Source organism: Sesamum indicum, linkage group LG9 (genome assembly GCF_026168435.1).
Source record: "Sesamum indicum cultivar Baizhima isolate 11 linkage group LG9, ASM2616843v1, whole genome shotgun sequence".
Classification (NCBI taxonomy): domain Eukaryota; kingdom Viridiplantae; phylum Streptophyta; class Magnoliopsida; order Lamiales; family Pedaliaceae; genus Sesamum; species Sesamum indicum.
Genome location: NC_142665.1, coordinates 14,907,236 through 14,931,575, shown reverse-complemented (window position 1 = coordinate 14,931,575; position 24,340 = coordinate 14,907,236). Strand labels below are relative to the sequence as shown.

At 33.1% G+C, this 24,340-nt stretch overlaps 2 non-coding genes and 1 pseudogene across 2 annotated transcripts; 2 read left to right on the top strand and 1 right to left on the bottom strand.

Moving 5' to 3' along the window:
• Window positions 1-5,141: 5,141 nt before the first annotated feature.
• On the bottom strand, window positions 5,142-5,831 carry LOC148786913 (secreted RxLR effector protein 161 pseudogene; annotated as a pseudogene).
• Window positions 5,832-14,087: 8,256 nt separating this feature from the next.
• TRNAW-CCA (transfer RNA tryptophan (anticodon CCA)) lies at window positions 14,088-14,159 on the top strand. Its single transcript has one exon. It is a non-coding gene; the product is annotated as a tRNA-Trp (tRNA).
• A 93-nt stretch (window positions 14,160-14,252) lies between these two features.
• TRNAW-CCA (transfer RNA tryptophan (anticodon CCA)) lies at window positions 14,253-14,324 on the top strand. The gene has a single exon. It is a non-coding gene; the product is annotated as a tRNA-Trp (tRNA).
• The last annotated feature ends 10,016 nt before the right edge of the window (window positions 14,325-24,340 follow it).

Below are 24,340 nucleotides of genomic sequence, written 5' to 3'. Positions count from 1 at the left end.
TTTTAAAACTAAAATAATTCATTATAAAAAATTAGGTAAACCAACTTACCTTGCCTCATCGAGACTGATGCAATTGCGCATTGATGGTGAGGGGATTGATGGTGGTGGTGGTGGTGGTGGTGGAGCAGCCGCCGGTGTGGTAGGTTGCTGTAATACGTCGTTCGGAGCTGTGCATGAAGCTCCAGATGAACCTGCATCATCTGGAATCTGCGAGGCGAGGGACGATGTGGGCGTATGAGGTGATGTGGGTGGTCGAGCGGATGCTTCCCCAACCTATGAAGCATGTGACGGTATTGGTGGCAGTACCGGGCCACACCCTAGACCACGCGGTAGAAGCGGCGTACCACTAGACATAAAAGTATGAGTTTAAATTTTTAGATTATTGACATTACTATGTTATTAATATATTATTGACAAAAACTACGAAATTGGTCTAAATTAATTTTTTGATTATTACATTATTAATGTGATTATCATCTAAAATTTTATTAAATTGCATAAATTACAGAAATTTGTGTAATAACACATAAATTGCATAGGATCGATAAATTTAACATATATTGCATACATTTCTCAAATAACCGAAATTTGTGTAATAACACATAGATTCTTTAATTGCATAAATTACACATGTATTGCATAAATTATAAATAAATTGCATAAACTACACATAAATAGTATAAATTACACCTAAATTGTATAAATTATACATAAATTTTAAAAGATACAAAAAAAATTAGAAAAATTTTAAAAATTACCACAAATTACAAAATATTATTTTCAAAAAATTTTAAAAAATACCAAAATTTCAAAAAAAATATTTTCAGAAAATAATTCTGAAAAATATTTTTAAAAATTTAAAATCAATTTTTTTTTAACCATTCACTATGTTTGTTTTCATTTTCAAGTTATTTCCGAGACAAGTTAAAACATATCCAATGTTTGCCATCATTCAGAAACACATTATCTAGGTGTTTTAAACTGTTTTAACATAAATACATACTTATATATATACACATACATATATATAAATATATATAAAACAGACATGATTTGACAAAGAATAGTAATTTTTGTCTCTCAAAACACAACATTAAACATACAATACTTATTTTAAATTATCTCCAAAAACAAATCCAAATATACATACTATCTTTAACACACACTTATTTATCTTTATTTTTCTCTCTCTATCTCCACAAAACACAACAAAACACTTAGAAAATGAATCCAAACATTATGATTAATTTTCAGAAATATTTTATAATTATCAATTATTTATAAAAATTACGAAATGTTCAAAAAAAATTACAGAAAATATTTTTTGAAAAAATTACGAACTTTGATTAAAATACCGTTCCTATTTAGTAACCGTTTCAAATAGAACAAAACGGTGTCGTTTCTATGTAGTATTATGTAGACTGTTCCTAATTATAACAAACCGTTCCTAAACGTGTTTCAAATTTAATTTTTCAAAAATTAAGAAAAATAAAAAAATATAGGAGAAACCATCCCAGACTTGTTATTAATCAGGAAAAAGTAGACCAACAAGTAATTAAGGTAATTGGAAGCATATAACGTTATGAATAAAATTTGGCAACTGTTCAAAAAATCAAATGTATTTGTATGTACAGAATTGTTAGTTTTACATAGATGTAAATAGCATCTTATACTGTTGTATTGAATCGCGTAATCAGACCATTAAAATTTTAATCGGAACGTTGGATATTATCAAATCAACAAAATACTACATTCGATGATGTTTTGGACATTTTTGTTGTATGGATCCTGTGATATCATATCTGATACACAATCAATGATATTAAAAACGATGCAACTGTCAATAAGACAGTTCGGCTTTAGATCGGACTATTAGAAATGTTGACATATGATAAGTGTTATTATACATTAAAATTTAGCATTAATCAGGGTCTCGGATGTAGAGATATCGTAATCGAGAACAAAACGATCAGGTTGTGGACATCCGTAGGCACTGATTCAGAAACTCATGGGACAACATTAATTATGAAAATGGGACTATGGTCAGAGTTGATGAGAAATTACCAGGGGTCGAGAAGAAATTATGTAAGAGATAATCAAGAGACGCAGTGAAAAACAATGTCGATAGTGCAAGTTCAAACTTAAGTTTCAAAGTTATAGAAGTATAACTTTCAAACTTAATTTTCTAATTAGAGAGAGAATAAGAAAGATCGAAGAAGATAGTGAAATTAAATGGAAAGAGAGGAACACATATATATAGAAAAAATTGGAACAGGCTTATGAATGGGCATATGAACACTAAGTAGTCATTAAAAAGTAGCCGTTATTTCCTACTTCAGATCGGTTGTGGACACGGTTTTTGGAACGGTTAGTCGACCGTTGAAATGTAGCCGTTGAAGATCACTTGGAACAGACACAATAACACATACCAAATAATTCTAAGGAACTATTCCAATTTTCACCTCATTTAGGAATACATTTTTGAACTGTCAATTTTGAGACACATTTGACAACGGGTATAGGAACAGTTAGATTGTGTTTGTTCCTACATCTAATATAGTGTTCTAAACTGAGTTCCAACGATTTTTCATTATCAATTTGGCACAGAATGTGGAACGGATTTAGTAACTATTTCTTTGGAACTCAACTTGGGACGGTTTGCCGTGCCAAACTCGTAACCCAAAGAAAATATTCCACCTAATGTAATCTTTCAACATCTATTCCTCAAGCGCTACAAAACCCGTTCCAATGTGGAACGGGGTTTGGAACGGGTGCCCTAGCCGTACCAAATCCTGCCTTTTTTCTGTAGTGCGGCTTATAATAGCTGGCAACAATCGTTACAAATTGTAATGGTTTTCAATCAAGCCGTTACAAATAATTTGTAATGCCTGATTTAGCGCGGTACGGCTGTCCGTTACAAAAGCCATTACAATTTAAAAAAATCCGTTTCGAATTAATAAAATGGACATTACAAAAACCATTCTAATAAAATAATTTTTTTGTAGTGTTTCTCTTGTCGGTTCCAAAATCAAAAGATTCGTATCAAATGTCCAAGGTCTTCCGTCTAAGGTTCTTCGCAAATCAACCATATGCTAAAACTTGAAGATTATCAAATCATTATTGAATCTAAAAACTTTCATCCCACGGGCTAGGCATATCAGATTTTGCAGAGTAGATTTTAAAGCCTCGAAATTAACCATTATATGAGTAAGAAGTCTGCCCACAAGTGTAAGATTGAGATAATCCCTTTTAGTAAACCAGTCTGCATCTGGAATAACCACTTCTTCCTCCTCTTCCTCGGTAAGAGATAATATTCGACCTATGTCTATAATATCCCCCTTCGAAGATGTTGGGTTTTTACCCTTCAGCGGAAGCTCGAAGAACCTATTCAACTATTACAGATTTATGGGTTTTGAACCCTTAAGTAATACAACTAGAAATACAACAATAATGATTACTATAGAGATATACAAACAATGAAGGAATGCTGTAACAAAAATATCGGCTCAGGGAGCCAAAGATCCGAGGCGGTCGAACACAGCCACAAGAAGGCCGACAACCACAACCACTCATGGTTGCTTCTTTCTCACCAAGAGTAACACCACTCGTTCACTAAGAACTTCAGCCACAAAGTAGATCAAGCCAACTACTAAGGATTTTACAAAGAGATTCAAGAACACAAACCCTATGTTTGGTTTTGTAATTTGCACACCTACACTAGGTGTACAAGTTTAATTTTAAATATTCTTTTATTCTTTTCTCTCTCTTGTTTCTTTTCTCTCTCTTCTTACATCTTGTCACAGCATTCTTCTCTCTCCTTCTTCTCTTTCTTTCTTTTCTTCTTTCTTCTTTCTTATTATATGTTATTTAATATATAATATTTGTGGAATGTAATTAATAATTACTACTAAAAGCAAATTATTAACTTATGAAATCATTGATATTAAAGATATTTAATATCTATGCTACTTAGTTAAAATATGTAAAACTTTTCTACCTAACGGAAATATTGTAGCAGTTGTGTACACTACTGACAATATATCAGTCTATATACCTAATTCGTATTTTTATTACTTCAATTATCTATTAAAATTTATCAGTTCACATATAAAATTCTAATGAATGTATTTTCAACATGTTATATAGTGCATTTAACTCTTGATTACAAATTTTTTCAACTTAGACCATTTAAATCTTTTGTACTTATAATTTTTCCTATTTCACTGAAACATTTGAGAAATTTGAAATTTGAGGACAATATACCAATAATACATACTTAATTCTAATTTTTTTTAAATTTTATATATTATGTTTTTTCATTCCAAAGATAAAGTCTGACAAAATCATTTTGGAGACAATACTACAATGTATTTAATTATGCATTAAAAATTATAATTATTATTTAAAATATAAAAAGAAATTCATCAATAAAAAAAATTACTTAACATAAATATATATATTATATTTTACTAACAAAAAAAATACTATATACATACACATATATATTACTAAATATATATATTCAAATACATGATTTGACAATGAATAGTAACTCATGTCTCCCAAATCCCAACATCAAACCGACACCAATTTTACACTATTTTATATTATATCAAAACACAAATCCAAACATACCATCTATCTACACATACTTACTTATCTCTATTTTTCTCTCTCTATCTCCAAAACACCAAAACAAAAACATCCAAAACATTAATCCAAACATAATGAAAGGATTTTTGTTCTAGTGTTTGGTTAGAGATCCACAAATGGTAGGAAATATTTATTCCGATGAAAGAGATGAGAGAAGGGTGTGAATGGAGATGGAGGATGTTCCCAACACCATTGGGAAACTTCCATTGAAGAACCAGAGGAGGAGAAGAAGACTAAGAGGCGAGACAAGGGGGAGAGGAGAAGCGGCCGCAGCCAGTGAGAGAGAGGGAAGAGTGAAGTGAGAAACTGAGTTAGGGTTAGGGTTAAAGGGTTTAAAATTCACCGGGTCGGGTCAAAGGGGATGGGCTTGGATCGGGTCATGGGCTGGAGTAAAGTGAGTTGGGCCTTGGTGATTAAAAGGCCATCCAATGAGGGATGGGCTTTGGGCCTTCCAGAATTGGTCATGGGCCACTTTAATTTTATATTCTCTACCTTGGACTAGGACCCAATAGGGAACCTAGCCCAAAGTCAGATCTTTGGCATTCATCACAGTCGAAAAACGCCAGTGGGAGTACCTGCAAAGGACCAAAGAAAAACAGGAGACAATTATCTATATGGGTTAGGATAAAACAAGTAAAGTGACTAGAAGATTACCTTAAATTTAATATTTGAAGGCAGGTGTTGAATTTTTCCAAAGGTAGACATTTTGTTCCCATGTCTAAGTTAATGATATCCTTTCGAACTATATCTCTTATAAAGTGATATCTTACATCAATATGCTTTGTCCTATCATGAAATATTGGGTTTTTGCAGAGTTGTATGCCTGACTGATTGTCAGAAAACATAGTTACTTTATCCTTTAGAATACCAAATTCTTTAAATAGGCCTTTAAGCCAAATTGCTTCTTTGAATGCTTCTGTTGCTGCAATGTATTCTGCTTCAGTGGTAGATAATGCAACTATATGTTGAAGCTGGGATTTCCAGCTTATGCATGAGCCACATAATGTAAACACATATGAAGTGGTTGATTTCCTATCATTGGCATAATTGGAGTCAACATAACCAATTAGTTTAGTTTGATTACTTTTAGAAAAGGTTATTCCACAGTTTATAGAACCATTCAGATATCTTAGTAACCATTTAATTGCATCCCAATCAATTCTTCCAGGGTCAGACATGTACCTATGTAGGCAGCTTACTATATAGGCAATGTCAGGTCTGGTACTCACCATTAGAAACATTACAGACCCTATTGCATTAGAGTAAGGTACCTTTTTCATTTTCTATTTTTCTAAATCTGTTTTAGGGCTTTGTTCTTTATTTAATTTGTAGTGAGCCCCTAAAGGGACAGAAGTTGGTTTTGAGTTTTCCATCGAAAACTTTTCTAAAACAATTTTGATGTATGATTTTTTATTTAAGAAAATCGTTGAGTTCTTCCTATCCCTATTGATGGTCATACCTAAAATCTTCTTAGCATCTCCTAGATTTTTCATTTCAAAATTTTTACTTAAATCATTTTGTAGTTCCTTAATTAACTTGAAACAAGGACTAGCTATCAGCATATCATCCACATACAAGACAAGAAATATAGGGATAAAATTAACGTATTTGAAATACAAACAATGATCATAAGCACTTATGTTAAAACTTAATGATATCGTAAATTCATCAAATTTCTTGTTCCATTGCCTGGGAGATTGTTTTAGACGATAGAGAGAGCGTTTAGGCAAGCATACATGGTCAAGATTAAGATTATCAATAAAACTACATGGTTGATGCATGTAAATTGTTTCATCTAAGTTTCCATGCAACAAAACAGTCTTACTTAATGATATCGTAAATTCATCAAATTTCTTGTTCCATTGCCTGGGAGATTGTTTTAGACAATAGAGAGAGCGTTTAAGCAAGCAGACATGGTCAGGATTTAGATTATCAATAAAACTACATGGTTGATGCATGTAAATTGTTTCATCTAAGTTTCCATGCAACAAAGCAGTCTTAACGTCCATTTGATTTAATTTTCAATCATGCTGAGCAACGAGAGCAAGAATAATTCTAACAGATGTATATTTAACAACAAGAGAAAAAGTTTCATTATAATCAATGCCTTCTTTTTGAGTGAATCCTTTAGCAACTAACCTTGCTTTAAAACGTGTAAGGTTATGCTCTTGTTTTATTTTAAATACCCATTTACAATCAACAATCGTACAATCATTTAGTTTAGGAACAAACACCCATGTTTTATTATCATTTAGGAATTTTATTTCTTCTTTCATAGCTTATATCCATTGTTCAGAATTTTTAGAGTTTAGTGCTTCTTCATAAGGACTTGGCTCTAAATTTTCGACAGTATTTAAAACAAGGTGAAAATCTTTTAGCCTCGAAGGCATTCTACGTTCTCTCCTTACTCTATCTCTAGCAAGTTGGTAGTTTTGTAAATTTGGCTCATTAGACTCACTATTTTCACTGTTTTATTGATTTTCTACTCTACCTTCTTCCCCTTATTGGTTATCCTCAAGAGGAGTCTCTACCTTATTAAAGACAGATATTATGTCTACATCTTTAGACGTTTTTGATGAGGTAATAAGACATGGCATCTCCAGCTCATTAAAGGTTACATCTCTACTAATAATTACTTTAAAACCAGGTTGATTTCTCAACCACAATCTATAACCTTTGACTCCTTCTGGATAACCAATAAAAACACGTTTTTTGGATCTAGGTTCTAGTTTATCATTAGACAATAATGCAAAGGCAGAGCAACAAAAAATGCGTAGATTAGAAAATTCAACAATTTTATCAGACCAAACATTTTCTGAAATTTTTCCTAAAAAGGGAACAGGGCGATCTATTAATTAAATAGGCAGCAGTCAATACAGCTTCCCCCCAAAAAGATTTTGATAAGCTAGAACTTATGAACATGCACCTAACTTTATTAAGTAGAGTCCTATTCATCCTTTTAGCCACCCCATATTGTTAGGGTATGTAAGGAGTGGTCCTATGTTTTTAATCCCAAATTCATTACACAAATCAATAAACTGTTGGTTATAAAATTCTAGGCCATTATCAGTTCTTAGAGCTTTCAGTCTTTTTCCAGTTTGGTTTTCCACAAAGGCTTTCAAAGTTTTAAATTTTTCAAAAACTTCAGATTTGTTTTTCATTAAAAACACAAATACTTTCCTAGAAAAGTTATCAATAATAGATAAACAATATTTATTGCCACCATGGGTAGCAGTATTTGTAGGACCCCAAACATCTGCATTAACATATTCTAAAATGCTTGATGAGGATGAGGGGTTTGGGTAACGTGATGATGGAAAATGCACTTTATGTTGTTTTCCTAACACACATTCATCACAAAAACTTAATTTTCAACTTTGTCAGTTAAGAAACCTTTCAAGTCCTTTGGCACTTATGTGCCCTAACCTCTTATGCCAATCACGTTAACCATTGCTTTAACATCACAACAAATGCTAATAGACCGATTTACATAATCCAAGTAGTTGGGTTGCGCATTGGATGATGGATATGAACAACTTCTGAGGGTTGGTCTAAAATGTTCCAAGTCGAGAATCTTAAGACTGGACATCGAGAGTCCTATTGAGACTTGTACTGAGTGCGCATTCATTGGATGAGTAACTTGTTTCATCGGCGACGGACGTTGGACGTCTATTCAATTTCAGTGGATTAGTTGACAAAGTAGTCAACTAATTGAATTGACTCGCGGGGATCGTCATATGAAAACCTTGGAGGCTTGGTCGGTATGATTTGAGTCCCCGACTATTATAATGCAGGAGTAGTCCTCAGACTTGAGGAAACATGATCACATGCATACAATGGCTATATCTTAGATCTATGTGCGAGGTGATTATGTCACAGACATGATCATCATAAGCCTTGTCCACTGCAGTCAGAGTATATTGCAGGGATGGGAATTTCAAGAAGAGGATCTGTCCCCTATCAATATGTGATAGAGGTATCTCCTATGCACTTGGAGACACGTTCACGCCTTATGAACCTGTGGCCATAGTGGTTGATCGAATAGGAAAAAGAGGTTCCTATGTCGAGTAACTTAGCGTAACATAGTCTCAAATATTAAACATAGATGCTTAGTCCAAGATGGGAACCGACACCAAATTCCATGCGCTAGACTGAGGTCCGGAGACCGTAGATGGAAGGACCGTACTCATATGGACTCAACAGCCTAAATGTTCACAAAGATATTCACCTAATCTCTAGTGCCATGAATCGTTGCTAGACGACCACCTATGGTAGCCAGTGTTCTTGATCAATGGTTGATCAAGAACGATTAATTAAATTAGATTTAATTAATCAGCAGTGTTGGACACTAGCCCAAGTTTAGGTGAAAGGTGAACCTAAAAAGTTACACACAAATCACCGTGGAAGGACTAGGAATTAATTTCGGAAGATGTAAATATTTGGATTATTAACATGTGGGATGATCTATTGGATGTATAATCAAAGATCAAATTAATTGGATTTGTCTTAATCAATTTATTAATTAAAGTGAATTGGGCTTATGTCTTTAATTGGATTAAATGACATCGGGCTTAATTTAGTTGGATTTTATTAAATTGAATTTAATTGAATTCATCGAGCCTTAAATTTATGTTAATTTGACTAAAATAAAATCTGGCCTACTAAATTAAGGTCCACTAACAATAGAGTTGACTTCTATTGTTAGAAGGAGGGTTGGTCAAAATTGCACTTTTGGAAAGTGTAGATTTGACCATATTTGGAACCCTTCTTATATGGCATGATTGGATCATACCATATAAGGAGGTTCTCTTGTAGGTAGGTAGAACGTATCTAATCACATTTCCATCTTCTCATACAAAGCATATATGTATGTGTATTATCATCATTATTCATATGATAACAACGCAAAGTAAAATGTGAAGAGAACATAGACTCTCCTTCCTCCTCCTAGTACTCTTGGCCCTCTCTCTTTCTCCCCCTCTTATCTCTCTAATTCTCTAACTCTCTTTGATCTAGGATCAAAGATAGAGTTGTAGAGAACTTTTCTATGAACAGAATATACTAATCAATAGTGTAGTTCTCTTCTTTCTTCCAAGTAGCTTTGATTTCTTCTAGCGAAGAGATCAAAGAAATCTTCCATAGTGTGGTGTGGATTATATCTAGATGGCTTGGAACCTAGAGTGAACAAAGGAGCAAATGCACGATTGCCGGTTCAAATGAAAAATGAAAGAGATAAGATATCGTTTAAATACCGCTTCACGTTTGTTTCTATAATATGTTGGGCTTTGTTGTTTTATTTATTTTAAATCCACATACTACATTGAATGCCCGGGAGCACTAGGGGTACAACCCTTGGTTGGTCATAGAATAATTTTATTTTTATTTTTTTCTCTCGCTTCTGCTAAAGCGTTTTCAAGCTAATCCGCTTGTCTCTTCAAGTTGTATCAGAGCCCGGTTCGATGTATGGCTATATACTTATGTGTGTTCTTTATTTGTTAAGCATGAAAACGTGTTTTACAGTTTTAAAGCATGGTTTAATTGCTTCAGTTGTTGATGATTATATGTTAGAATTAACTTGTTTAATTTTTTAATTATTTTGGATATTTGGTGTATTTAAGAAAATTGGAATTTCAGTAAATACATATTTTTGTTTCCGTTTAATATGCAGAACAAAAAAATTTGAAAAAACACTGTAGCAGTGCACTGTGCGCGCGCGGGTTCTACCAAAAGTGCCAACGCGCGTGCGCATGGTTGATTGGTTGTACTGCAGTCGAACGGTCGAACAAATGGGCCATTTTTTCGCCGTTTTTTTTGAAAAATTAGAATTTCTGGATTTCTGCATATTTTTCTGAAATAATTAATTTTGCTATTTTAATTTTGGATTAAATTAGATTTTTTCTGAAATTAAATTGCTTAAGTAATTGGTATATTTTGTGCATTGGGTGCACATATTTTACTATCCATTCAATTGCAATTCTAAACTTGTATTTTTGTCCATATAATTGTAATTTTATGATATTGGATATTATAGGTTATATAATATATGGTATGTGTTATATGTGTTGAGCATGATTATTTGGAGTTATTATGCTTAGTTGTTAATTAGATTAACAATGGATGATCACCGAGCCTATGACCGCATATATGGACTTTATTTTCTATTTGATGGGGCATATGTGCCTCTTGATTTACAACTTTCATCTCTTGTTTTATGCCTTGAAATAATAAGGTTTGATCTTCCTACCTATTAATGTACTCCCCCCGATGTTTGATTGGGGTTTCTTTTTTCTTATGTAATGAGAGTAGATAGGACTTTAGTGAGGTTTTATCTTATGAAATTAAAGCAAGCCCACGGAGAAGAAGGCCCACGGTGGATGGAGGCCCAAGGCAAAAACATGAGGAAATCCAAGAGAGATTACAAGGCCCAATAGCATGATAATGGGTAAATAAACTTTTTAATAGTGTAGGGCTACCCTAGACAGACTATAGATCCACTATGGGTTCAGAGGATCGTATAGGTAGGGCTCTTGATCATCCAACAGGAGTATCCTAGGTTTATTTGCATGCATCACATTTATTTTTTAATGCTTTTAAATATTTAGTATTTATGCATGCAAAATACAAAAGTGATAAACTGTTGGTCAATACACAATCAAACTCTCACTTGGTTGAACCAACTTAAAATGTCCAGCCACAACGGACTTGGATCAAAATTGTTTTGATCTGTCCAAACTTTCCATCTACAATAATGTGGTGAGGAAGCTGGGCTACCCAAGTGAAACCTCACGAGTTGTGGCACACTTGGAATAGAGGCAAGTTGTACAGTTATTGTGAACTAAGGAATTCGCTCACTATTTTCCTGTCTCACGAGTCGTGGGGAGCGACAGTTGAGGTGTGATTTGATTGATGGGTTGAGCCTAACACTAAACAAATATTAGGCCCGTAATGGACTTGGATCATAATGGTTTTTCAATCTGTCCAGGCCTTCCATCTATAATAATGTGATGAGGAAGATACTGCTACCCAAATATGGTCTCACGAGTGGTGGCACATTTGGAATAGAGACAAGTTACACTTTTGTTGTGAACAAATGAACACGCTCATTGTTTTCCTATCTCTCGAGTCGTAGGGCTTGATAGTTGAGGTGTGATTCGGTTGATGGGTCAAGCCTAAAATTTGAGTAGCATGATTCACTTAGAGTCCTCGGGATCATGTGAAGATGTGACACAAAATATCTTGGGAATCTCATGTAATGAGAATGGTATTGAATACCTCCCATGAGCCTTTTGCCATATGAATCGTAAAACCGAGGCATAGTAGATTGTGCTTGTGGATTCCAGGCCTACTAGAAAATGGTTTTTCGAAGTCCCACTCGAGAGTGGTGGGCTTTTGTAAAAATAGTGAGAGGGGTAATGACTAAAAGATCAAGCTTTAACTTGAATGCAATGTTACTATAAGCTGCTTGTCTTTTCTACTTTATATTTTGAATGCGTGTCTATAATCCACTTACCATTATATTTTTTAGACTTATTTTATTTGATGGAATGCATTAAACAAATTGGCTACAAAATATGACGATTGTCCTCAATTTCGGAAACTTGGTTTATGTCATGGATAAGCCACTTTCATTAGACTGTACTTGTCCCTGGTCAGTGAGCAAAATCCGTTATCCGTTCTGTACTTGTTTTGCCCAAGGTCTTAAGTTGTCTTACCTTCCACATCATCTGCCACCTTAGGTTCCAAGTCAATTACATTTTACTTCTATTTTTAAACATAAACAACAACTAAGTTCATAGGCTATTTCAACATTGGGCAACTGGCTTGATCATGTCCAATGGTTTGCAACTGGCACAACGACATGTTAGTCGCTCATATTCGTTATCCAACCTCGTCTGGATCTCTAACCTAACAATTCAAGGACTAAGAATAACAAAATGCTTCGGAATTGAATAACCAAAGTCAAGCATTACACAGGAGCATAGTCCAAATGTGCACAAGCCTTAGTAACAACATCAGTGTACAGTGGCTTCCCAACTCCACTAACCACAATACTGAGGCCATCCTTAGTCCAATATTCAACTAGGAGATAGCCCAATCAAATCCATACAGGCACTTGAGTTTGTTGTCTCTTTCTTAACATCATCCCAAGTTCCCATCTTTGAATCACAATAGGTTGACCCTCAAAGAGCCTACCCCCCCCCCCCCACTTAATGACCTCATCCCATAGCAGCTCCAATTTTGAATTGAAAGAAGTAAAAAGCTGATGTTGTAGCTTGATCTCCTTCACCTAAGCTTAAGTGGATTTAGTGGAGCTACTCAAGTGATTATAATATGGCCTCTTTCCAAGGCATCAATAGATTCAACATCCCCATCATCAAGGACTCGCAAGGCTAGTGATACAATTTTCTCGAAATTGAAGGTCGCAAGAACCTTTTCCAGCAATCTAGGGTCCGTTGGCCCCTGCTTCCTCGCCACCTAACTCCCATCGTTACTGCCAGACTCACCTTTAGGGTTAGGGTCTGAAGTGCTTGCATGGCTGTTAGTATGTGTAATGTGTGTGAGAGAAGAGAGAGAATTTTCCTCTCTCTATGATCCTGATCTTTTACATGTTATTTTCTATTTTAATGATCATTGGATATATTTTTATTTTATAAGAACTATCACATCTGATCAATTAATCTCAACCGTTAGATCTTAAATTCATAAGGAAAAAAAAAATAAGGGTTTAAACTAATCTCAAACATGGTAGATTTGGGCAACAGCGATGGCCGTGGCCACATGGCAGATCTGGGAGACGATGACCCGCCGTTGCCAAGATTTCAAATTTTAGTATATTAGTTTTTGGATTGTGATATTATTTTTCAATTAAATTATTAATTTATAAAAAATATATATATTTTTTGGTATTTTAATATTTAAATAAATATATCTAAGAACAAAATTATTAATTTTTTTTAGAAGGGATGAAAATACAAAAAAAAATACTAAAAATATGATTAAAACAAGTAAAGTTGACTAAGGCAATTTTAAACACAATATGGGAACATTTTATCAATTAAGGGCCAACAAATTTTCAAGACGCACAAAAAATCAAGTTCAAACGCATACCCACGAGTGTACACAACCTTCCATGAAATTGGGGGTTTCATGAACTTATTAAAAAGGGGCGGCCGGGGGAGGGGGGTTGTGTTAGCCTATACTTCAAAATACAAGAGGGGTTTTAGCTAATTTGTCAAAACACAATGGGCAAAATGAAATTTAGCCAATATTTTATGCTTTAAAAAGATTATTTCTGAAACTAAAATTCAGCACATTATAAGCTCCGAAAATATTTTATAAGATTTAAAAATTTATAAAATATTTTAGAAAAGCTCATTCAAACACATTGATGGAATTATCGATAATATAGAAAGTATTGATACCTAGCATCATGTGGATCCGTGGCGCAATGGTAGCGCGTCTGACTCCAGATCAGAAGGTTGCGTGTTCGACTCACGTCGGGTTCAATTCCCGCTTTATTCTTTTTTTTACCCCTTTTGTCCCTCCCGAAATAGCATTAAAAATTGATTATTAATTATTTATAACTTTATCAGATAAGTGGATCCGTGGCGCAATGGTAGCGCGTCTGACTCCAGATCAGAAGGTTGCGTGTTCGATTCACGTCGGGTTCAATTCCCGCTTTTTCTTTTTTCTTTTCTCTTTTCCCCTTTTGCCCCTCCGGACATAACTGATATCTCTATCCACATATCTTCCTACTTATTCGCGTGCGCATGGGGAATTTCACCAATGTTGAAGAGTTTGAATAAGTATGTAACCGCTGCGCGCTGTCCCTATCTACATTTTTATCTTGTGGTTTAACTTTTCTTATATGTTTTTTTACTCTGGTTTCGGGTTTTGCTAATACTCCTACATTCATATTCCATTTTTGGAAATATATGTTTATTGTTGGTTTGTGTTTTCATTTTCAGTAGAAAATTGTGTGTTTTTAATTTTTAATTTTAGTTAATTTACATATTGTAAGCATTAATATAAAGTAATTGAGCTAAAAAGATACCGAAAGAAAATTTAAAAAAACAAAAAAAACAAATGCATTGAGGTTACCACAACAAATATAACATTTAACTATGCTGCTATAGTTAATAATAAATAGTTATTGATTACGGTTAATAATAACATTAAGGGGCTAAAAATACTTACCCAATTGTATTTTTCGTGTGTGAGATACAATTCTAGAAGAGAGAGGATAATTTGCACCATTTTAAATAACACAGAGGGTTATATGATTTTTTCTTTTTACAAAAGCTTATTTAAATATTTTGAATATTACTGGGGCTAATATGAAATTTACCCTAAAATCACTATAATAAGACAAACTTATCAAATCATATTTGAGTGAAAAATCTTGCCTAAAATCTATGATGCAACTGATACCACCAGTTAACTATGTCAATAATTATCTTAACGCAATTTACCTCCATGTGATATTATAAATGAATAAATTATCCTTTTATAAAAAATAATAGTAATTTACTTCCTTATATTTTTTTTTGAAATGAAACAATTTATCTCCCTATCTAAGGAGGTAAATTGCTTCATTTTAAAAAATATAGGACGATAAATTGCTGCATTTTTAAAATACAAAGAGGTAAATTACTTTGTTTAGAAAGATAATTTGCCCATTGGTAATTGTTAGGTTTTTATCCCACAATGATGAGCCCAGAAATCACAAACTATTACAATAAATGGTGGGTTACAAAAAGACCTAAATAATATTACAAGCCGAATTGCAAACTAATTAAAAAGCAATGAAGAAACTATCATATCTACAATATATATATATATATATATATATTACACAAAAATAAAGAAAGAACCCGAAACATAAATCCAACACTTTTTCGGCTCAAAGACCAAATTTGGTGAAGAGTCTCCCACGGCCACTAATGCCGGCAACCTCACTCACTGGTTGCAAGTTTTTATCAGAAAGGCAGGTCAGGTCCACCAAGGACCAAAGCATAACCAACCAACACCATTAAGGTAATTTCTCAAAAAAGATCACAGATATGTTCACAAAGAATAGAGGAAATTTTTGAGGTTCTGGTATTGTTCTATTAAGTTGGAACAAACCAGAAAGAGGAAAGAGTTTTATATTGGTCGAACATTAAAGATGAAGGCGATAGAGAAATTTCGAGGCCATGGAAATCAATGGTTTAGAGAAACAAGGGGGAGAGAGAGAGAGAGAGAGAGAGAATACGAAGGGAAAACAACAGCCAAGGGAATGAGGAAGGAGGAAAGTGATTAGGGTTAGGGTTACCAGCAATATATAGTTAGAAAGCTGGGTCGGGTGAAGAGGTCGGGTAATCGGGTCGTGGGTTGGTGGACTGGGCTGTCATCTAGATGAGTGAGGAAGTTGGCTGTGGGTTTTTGGGCCTACCAAAGAAGGGTTATGGGCCATTTTCCAACAATTCCCCCCTTGGACCAGGACTCAAAGGGAAATCCAGTCCAAGTACTGATTTGGCATTCATCATCGTCATTTTTGCCTGTAAAAATAGAGATGTTAACAACAAGATTCGAAAGATGATACTGGAAGCACTAAGCAGTACACAACATATTTAACAAAGCATTGGAATAACATAGCACACAGCCAATAGCACTAAGCATGTTAACAAACAATAACAATGCTATAACTCATAGCCATCGAGGCAAAGTCTAACAGCCACCTATGCTCAACCAGCCACCTAGGCTCAAATCCACAAAGGAGCACTTTTAATGCACTAAGTATAAAACTTGCACACAGCATTCAAGAAGTAATAAAATTATGGGTTTGATACAAAATCAATAAACTGTAAATACTTCTTCAAAAATTCCTCAAAGGTTACATTCGCTTCTTCCTTATTTCTGTTATTTTTATTTGGCTTTTTATAGTCTTTTATAAAATAACCCTTTGTGCCATAATTATAGCATCTCCTATCTCTATGTTTTTCATCCCTAGTTCTTTCCTCATTATCACTAGATTCAAAACTGGCATGGCTTCTATTCGTTTCTTTACTATGTCTTTTATGTTCGAAATTTTTATATCTTGTTCTTCCTCTAACAAAATTTATCGCATTTTGTCCCTTACTTGGTTTATTAGTCTTTATGTCAATTTCCTTAATCTTTAATCCGTTAACAACAGCATCAAGACTAATGTTATCCCTATCGTATTTAATGATAACTTTAACATCACTATAATAATCAGGAATGACATTCAAAAAAACAATGACATAATAATCATCTATATTCTTATCACTAGTCAATTTTATATCCTGAACCAATTTTGTAAAATCATCCAAATTTTCATCAATATTTTTAAACGAGTCCAGTTTATAATGAAAAAAAAATTCAAGTAAAAACAATTTGCTTGGTAAAGAAGTTTCCGTATACAAATCTTCTAACTTTTTCCACAAATCCTTTGTTGAAACTTATTTTTCAACTTTTATCAAAATAGTATCTGAAAGATTTAAAATTATTGAGCAATAGGCATGATAGGATCGCATTTTGTGCTTATTTTATGTAATATTTTGACCTATTTTGTGATCAAAATGCTCCTAATTAAATATTATTTTGCAGCATTAGGACAAATAAAATGAAAAATGAAAAAAAGCACCAAAATGAAAATCCGGACAAGACTTAAACTCAATTTTTGACAAGAATTTGGAGATGCTTGGACTATATTTTGATGAATGAGGAGTTTAACTAGGATTATAATTTTATTTCCATAAGCCTTTTAGTTTAATTAGGAATCTACTTTTAATCCTAGTAGAATTAGGTATCTAGTTATTATATATAGGGATGTAATTTACTTTAAGTTTTCAGTGTTGAACTCTTGAAATCTCTACGTTTTTATGATATTTTCTTACTTTGCTTTTCATGCATTCTTCCATGAGCATCTCTAGCTGGTTCTCTCATTCCGGTTGAAAACTTGGTAAATGCTTAAATCCAACGAGTTGTGAGATCTAATTATGCTTTCTATTTTTATTCATATTGGTATTTGTGTTTTCTGTGCTTTTATTACAAATAATCTGATTTATTGTCAAAAATATTTGCCTAGTCAATTGAACTTGCAAATCCGTAATTGTTTGTTTAGTTCAATAACTAGTGGTAACATAGCATAATTGATTATGTAGAAGTTTTTGATTATGTTGTGGGGAATGCACAATCTAACTTAAATAAATCCTCGTAGGAATTTATTGGTTAGAATTGGGCCTTTCTAGTTCTTAATGCTGTCGGTAAATTAAATCTTGAGGATGTTCCCAAGGTTGTTTACTGATTAGGGATTTAGTCAACGGACGTTCCTTGATTATCCACAAGGTAAGGAAAGGTGAGGTCGTTAGGTCGTACCAATGGCCATAACTAATTTATCTATCATGAATGATTGTTATCTTTGTATCTATGATCGACCGTGGAATTAAGCATGATCCTGTCTTTAACTGGAATACTCTTCTCTTATATTCATCTCTTCTAATTTTATTATCTCTTTAGTTTAATTTAGTTTTTATTTTTATTCTTCTTCACAATCAAAAACCCCCTAATTATTCTTATTTTTGAAGGAATTAATTTAAAATCAATCTCTGTGGATTCGACCCTACTCACGCTTCTACAAAAGTGTCTGTAGGAATTATTTTTGGTGGATTCGACACCCATCAAGGCATACTCATCAATCTCAATTTTCTTTTTTCTAGAAATATTTTCAGAATATCTGTCATCAATGGCTTTAAAAATCTTTTGTTATATTAAATTGCCTTTCATTTTTTGTTGTCATATTAAAAAATCAATTTTTCCATCAAATTGTTGAAAATTGTAACCAGTCATTTATTAGAGAATATATAACAGGGGTATTAACAGATAATAATTTAAGAGATATTGCAGAAATGATAAGGGGATCTCAGGTCAAGCTCAACCAAATACCCTTTGACCTCAGGGGTTCGGCCAGGTGAGTTATTGACAGAGAGATTGGGTAGTGGATTTACAGAAAATGCACTAAGCAAAATAATATCAGGATACGAAGTAGAATAATATCCAAAATTTCACACGAAGCAAAATAATTCCAGAATATTAATCGACAGGAAATTTTCACAGTAGAATGTAGAAATATCGACAAAAAATTTTTAGCATAAGTATAGCAACACTAATCACCAGAAAAATATTCAGCAAGCGACAGAAATACTCAAATCCTAGTAGAAAAAAATATATTTTCTTTGAAGCACAGAAAAATAGCAGTATAATATTCAAGTGCTCCCATTTTCTAAAAAGTTGTTTAGTAAAATTGCTTGGTGATTACTGAAATTGCCGAATCTTTCTAATTTTGCTAAGTGCATTATTATTGAAGTACAATTTTTGGTTTTGCTTCGTGCGAATAATTTTTTAAGGGCTGAAACTTCATTCCCTCTAATTTTTTTTTAAAGTTCACTTTGTGCGAAAAAATACCTGTGTGGTTAGTCTCTGAAAATCTGAAAAAATTGCTAAGTGGTTAATTTTGAAATTTTGGTATTTTTTAATTTTTTTCTTTTTCTTTTTTTTTTTTGGCTTTGTGCAAATGTTGTGACCTGTTGTGTGTAATGTTATGCTTAGTGCATTAAAGATGTTCCTTTGTGGATGTTGTGGCTTTGTGTTGATAGCCTTTGTGGCTGTTGGTCTTTGTGACTTGGTTTTGGTGGATGTTGAGACTTTTGGCTGTTAGTCTTTGTGACTTAGTTTCTGTGGCTATGGGTTTATACCATTGATATTCTTTTTTGGTAATTTGCTTGGTGCAAAAAAAAAAAAAAAGAAAAGAAAGACTTAGTGTTATTTGTTATGTGCAAATATTATCTGCTATACGTAAATATTATCTGTTGTATGCTACTTAGTGCTTCTGGTACTATGTTTCTACTTCTGTTCTTAACATCTCTATTTTGCATGTACAAATGGCGACGATGATGCATAATCCAATTTTTGGACTGGGTTTTCCTTTTTTGTTGGGTCCTGGTCCAAGGGAGGAATATTTTGGCCCATGACCCAATTGGTAGGCTCAACCCATATCCACCCATCCCAACATACCTGGATGGCTCTACCCAATCCACCACCCGGCCCACTCTAATGTTGACCCGACCTGGTCCATCACTTATTACTCCTCATTCTACTCGGCCGTTGTTTCCCTTCATCTTCTCTCTCTCTCTCTCTCCCCCTCCCTTGTTTCTCTAAGTAACTGATTCCCATGGCTTCAGAATTTTCTCCACCTCTTTCGTCTTCAATGCTCTACCACTATAAATCTTCCAGTGGCTTCTGGCTTTTAGACACAAGAGAATAACTGAGAACAAAAGACAAAAATCGACTGAGTGATTTCGATGGTCTATGGTGGATGAGCGACTTAGCCTTTGCGGCATGTTGGTATGAGCAACTGGTGTGTTTGGGTTGCCGGCCTTGGTGGCCGTGGACTCTCCCTTCCCGATTCGGCTCCCTAAGCCATCTTTCTTTTCTCTGATTTCGATATTATGTCTAATATTCTATAATTTATTTGTTAGTGTTCCTGTAATCCAGCTTGTAATGTTAGGGGGTTTTTGTAACCCTCAATTTTTTGTAATAGATAAATATTTAGGGTTCTATTTATTGGCTCACTACAGAAATAAATTCTCAATAGTAATATCACGAAGGATTACTTGCATTTTCCCCATTCTCAAATACCAAAGAAATAACACTAATTAATAATCAATCCCCCACACCACCAGATCCACATATAAATTCACACGAAGCTTGCCTCAACCCTTACACTCAAACTACACCTAGGCCAGAACGAAATCTCCAACAGAAGTTCGAAGCTTCACCAAGCAACAAAGCTTATGCTGAATATTTCCTTAATCGTTTCAACGACTTCAAGTGACACCACGGTAGGGATTTTTGGGCTCACCAAAATAGGGCGAGTAAACAACAAGATGTTTTGCACTAAAATATATGGGGGAATTAAATGTAATTTATCTTCGTGTAATATGAAAAATGAGTAAAAAATCTCATTAAAAAAATATTAGTAAATTACCTTTATATTTTGAGAAATGAAGTAAATTAAACCCTCTCGCCTGTTCAACGGTTTAGTCGGAGGATTTTGCTTAATTTACTAATATTTTTTGTTTAAAATACATGGGGTATTTTGTTTAAAAAAAATTCATAAGGTAGTGACCAAGGTGAAATAAATAAATTGCAACTGAGACTTGAACGTTTTAGTGAACTAGTAGTAATCACGTGCATTGCACGTAATGTTTATTTTGACAAAATGATTATATTATTTGAAAGTTTAATTAAATAAAAATATAAGGTATTTCATTAATTAAGAAATATTTTTTAATTTAATAACTACTTTATAAATAAAATAGATCATAACTCATTAAGCTTAATGAATTTGGACTTTTACAAATTATGTCACAAACTTTCTATTCAATAAAAATTCAAAAGCTAAATAATATTATTACGAAATAAGTTGTTACGTAAACACGTAGTTTCATTACATTGGCTTGTTCGATTTTGTTGGCAGGATAAATTCCTTGCTTGGTTTCATTAATTTCTTATTTTTTTTGATGAAATTAGTAATTATCTCCCCATTGTTTGGCTTTTGAATTTCAATATCATCTTTCTTATTCATTTTTTCTTATTTCTATCGTCTTACATTGATTAGATCAATACAATCACATAAGTTTGATAACATGCCCATGTCTCTAAAATATTTGGAGTTATGTTATTATAAACTAACAAATTAGTCATTTGAGAATCGAAATATAAAAAAAGATGGCCAACATTATTAAATAAACAAAAATTATACTTAAAAGATAAGAAATTGTTAGTTATATATATTCCTGTATGTAAAAGGAAAAAATATAAATATAAAAAAATATTATCTTTTGGTAACAATTATACACAATTCGTATAAAATTTAAAACATAAAAAAAAAAGAAAAATTAGGGGCATATTCTGGAATTGCAAGTAGACTCTTTAAAGAGTACATATAGTTGAAGGAAGTTAAAATTATATAAGTTAGACGTATGAAATGCTTCTAATAAACCACGTACTAGAAATTTTAACAAATTTAAATTCTAATTATATGGTGTTAGAACTAACAAACTATGAATCCTAATAATATAACTTATAATTCTATGTAACTTATAATTATTATGTTTCATTTTCTATATTGTTGTCACATATAGGAGTGATGCGTTCGAAAAATGTACGGGTCTAATAGATATGGATTATGCTCAAAACTTGAGCCGAAGCGAATGCAAATCCTAAAGAGAGGACCTGCAAAAAAGGGGTTCGTACTTTGACGCCCAAGTTAGTATTGAATTTGAGATTGAACAAAACTAAAAAGTAAATAAATGTAATTGTAATCGAGATATGGTGAAAAAAGTCGGTGAAAAGTGTAAGAACACGTGATAACGTGCTTGTAAAGTGCTTAGAGAATGGTTAGAGAGTAGGAGAGATGATTTAAAGAGTAAGAGAGATATGAGGGACGTGATCAGAGAGTGAGAAAGGTGTTAGGAAGGTGTGAGAGATGATAGAGAATAGGAGAAGTGTGAGGAACTTGACGGGGGTGTTTAGAGAGTGAGAAATGTGTCAGGAATGTCTCATGAATTTGTGAGAGACGTTAGAGAGTGCTTCTGTGTATAGGAGTAAACTTGTATTTATAGGGAGGTGTCCCCCTACTATGGGGCTCTGCACGTTGCCTTCATTCTCGGGGAGAAATGCATAAGGACCATTTGGATAAGCTATAATATGTTCGTAGCTTCTGTTAATCTTGTCGTTAAATGCTTATCTCCAGTTGAGAGGACTCTTCATGAGCGACGACCCTAAACGTTGGAGAGACTTAGCCGCCAAGGAGTCTAGTGCTTTGGGTGGACCTTCCTCGTCTACAAGGAGTCCCAACCGTCAGGGATGTCCTTCTTGCTAGGGCTGATGTAGTTCTAGGGTGGCTGCTGACCTCTGGGCTGATGAGGTGCTACGTGGGTGACTGGGGTGCCACATGTGTGGACTTTTTGGATCGAATAGTTTGTTAGGTTTTGATCATTATCTGAGTAGGGGAATGTCCTGGGCCTCCTCCATTTGCTAATCTAACTCTGGGGGGTACCCACCAGGGCCGCCTACCAGGTCCTTTTGGGTCTCCTAGGATGTTATAAAGCCTTTCGTTTCTTTTTTCTTTTTGAATCGCTTGGACCTCTTTGAGCCAATTTATTTTTATGCACATCAAGGAGTATTGTAATATGGATAATAATTGATGCTTTGGATATATAGATAGTAAATATTCAACTTATATATTTCTACCACGTATGGTGAAGTTATTGTTTTATTATTGTTCAAGTTATGTAAAAGGAGTTCATATAATGACATTCTCAAGATGATCAACGTGATATTTTCTTGTTCTTAAGAAAGAACAAGAAAAGTAATATCAAAAATATAATAGTAATGCATTGTAAAAACAACATAAATACACAAATCAAGACTAAAAAGTTCAAAAATCAAATTTCTCGTACTTAAAATATTTTTAGCAGAAAAAACTTTTGACATGCGAGAAACATTTATCACCAAAAGATTAAATATTATTAATTCAAAGATAAACAAAATTCTTAAATAAAAATTAATTTTAACAATATATATCAATTAAAGTTTGGTGAAATTACGAGAATATAGGTAATACTGTCGACGTGATTATCAAACATTTAATAAATACGTTTCTTCTTGTTCTTCAAGAACAATGACTTATATCTATAATTTACACTCCTTAAACTTCTATTTTATGATGTCTTATCTTTCCTATCCTAATGTATCTTCTATATTGCATAAATAATATTAACGGTACATGAATTCAAATATTTAAATAACTAAATTTGGTCATTAATAACATATTAACTTTATCTACTACAATAAAACCAATCCAAATAATTGTGAACATGCGCCATCACACTACAAGAAAAAATATTTTAGATAACAAAATAATTGTAAAGAATGCTCAAATTGTTACAATAACCAATTTTTTGTAACAAAGGGTAGTGATTGCTATAATAGAGTTGAATTTTAGTAAGAATTGTATGAATTCGTTACAAGAAAATGAATTTTCTTACAAAAAATAATTTTTCATAACAAAAAGAAAAATATTCGTTACGCGAAGTAAAAGATAACTTGAATAGAACTAATGGCGGCAAATGAACTGTTTTTCTTGAAATAATATTTTGAATTGTCACAATAAAAGTAAAGTTTGTAAAAATAACAGTGGCCACAATAAATCTAGAAATTTTAGAAATAAAATTTGTTTTGTTTGTAAATGCTGACACCATTTTTTAAAATTTTTCCTCATATCTTTTTTAAAAAAAAATATATTTGTATTTTCAATAATTTATAAAACTACAAAAATATACTTTTAAATCTATGTAATATATAAAGAAATATGCGTTACTTATTTATGTATTCACTAACAAATAAATAAATATTTTTTGAAATTATTCAACAATTGAAAATCGAAAATGAAGTAAACCGAGAATTTATTGAAAGTAAATAAGGTGACATATGATTTCTTAAGAAAATATTTTGCGAAAAATATATTACAATTAATCATCTCATGGTGAGCCTCACATATGGATCATCAGCATCTAATACTGGACAATAACTTTTTGATTTGCACGACAAACAGAAGGAG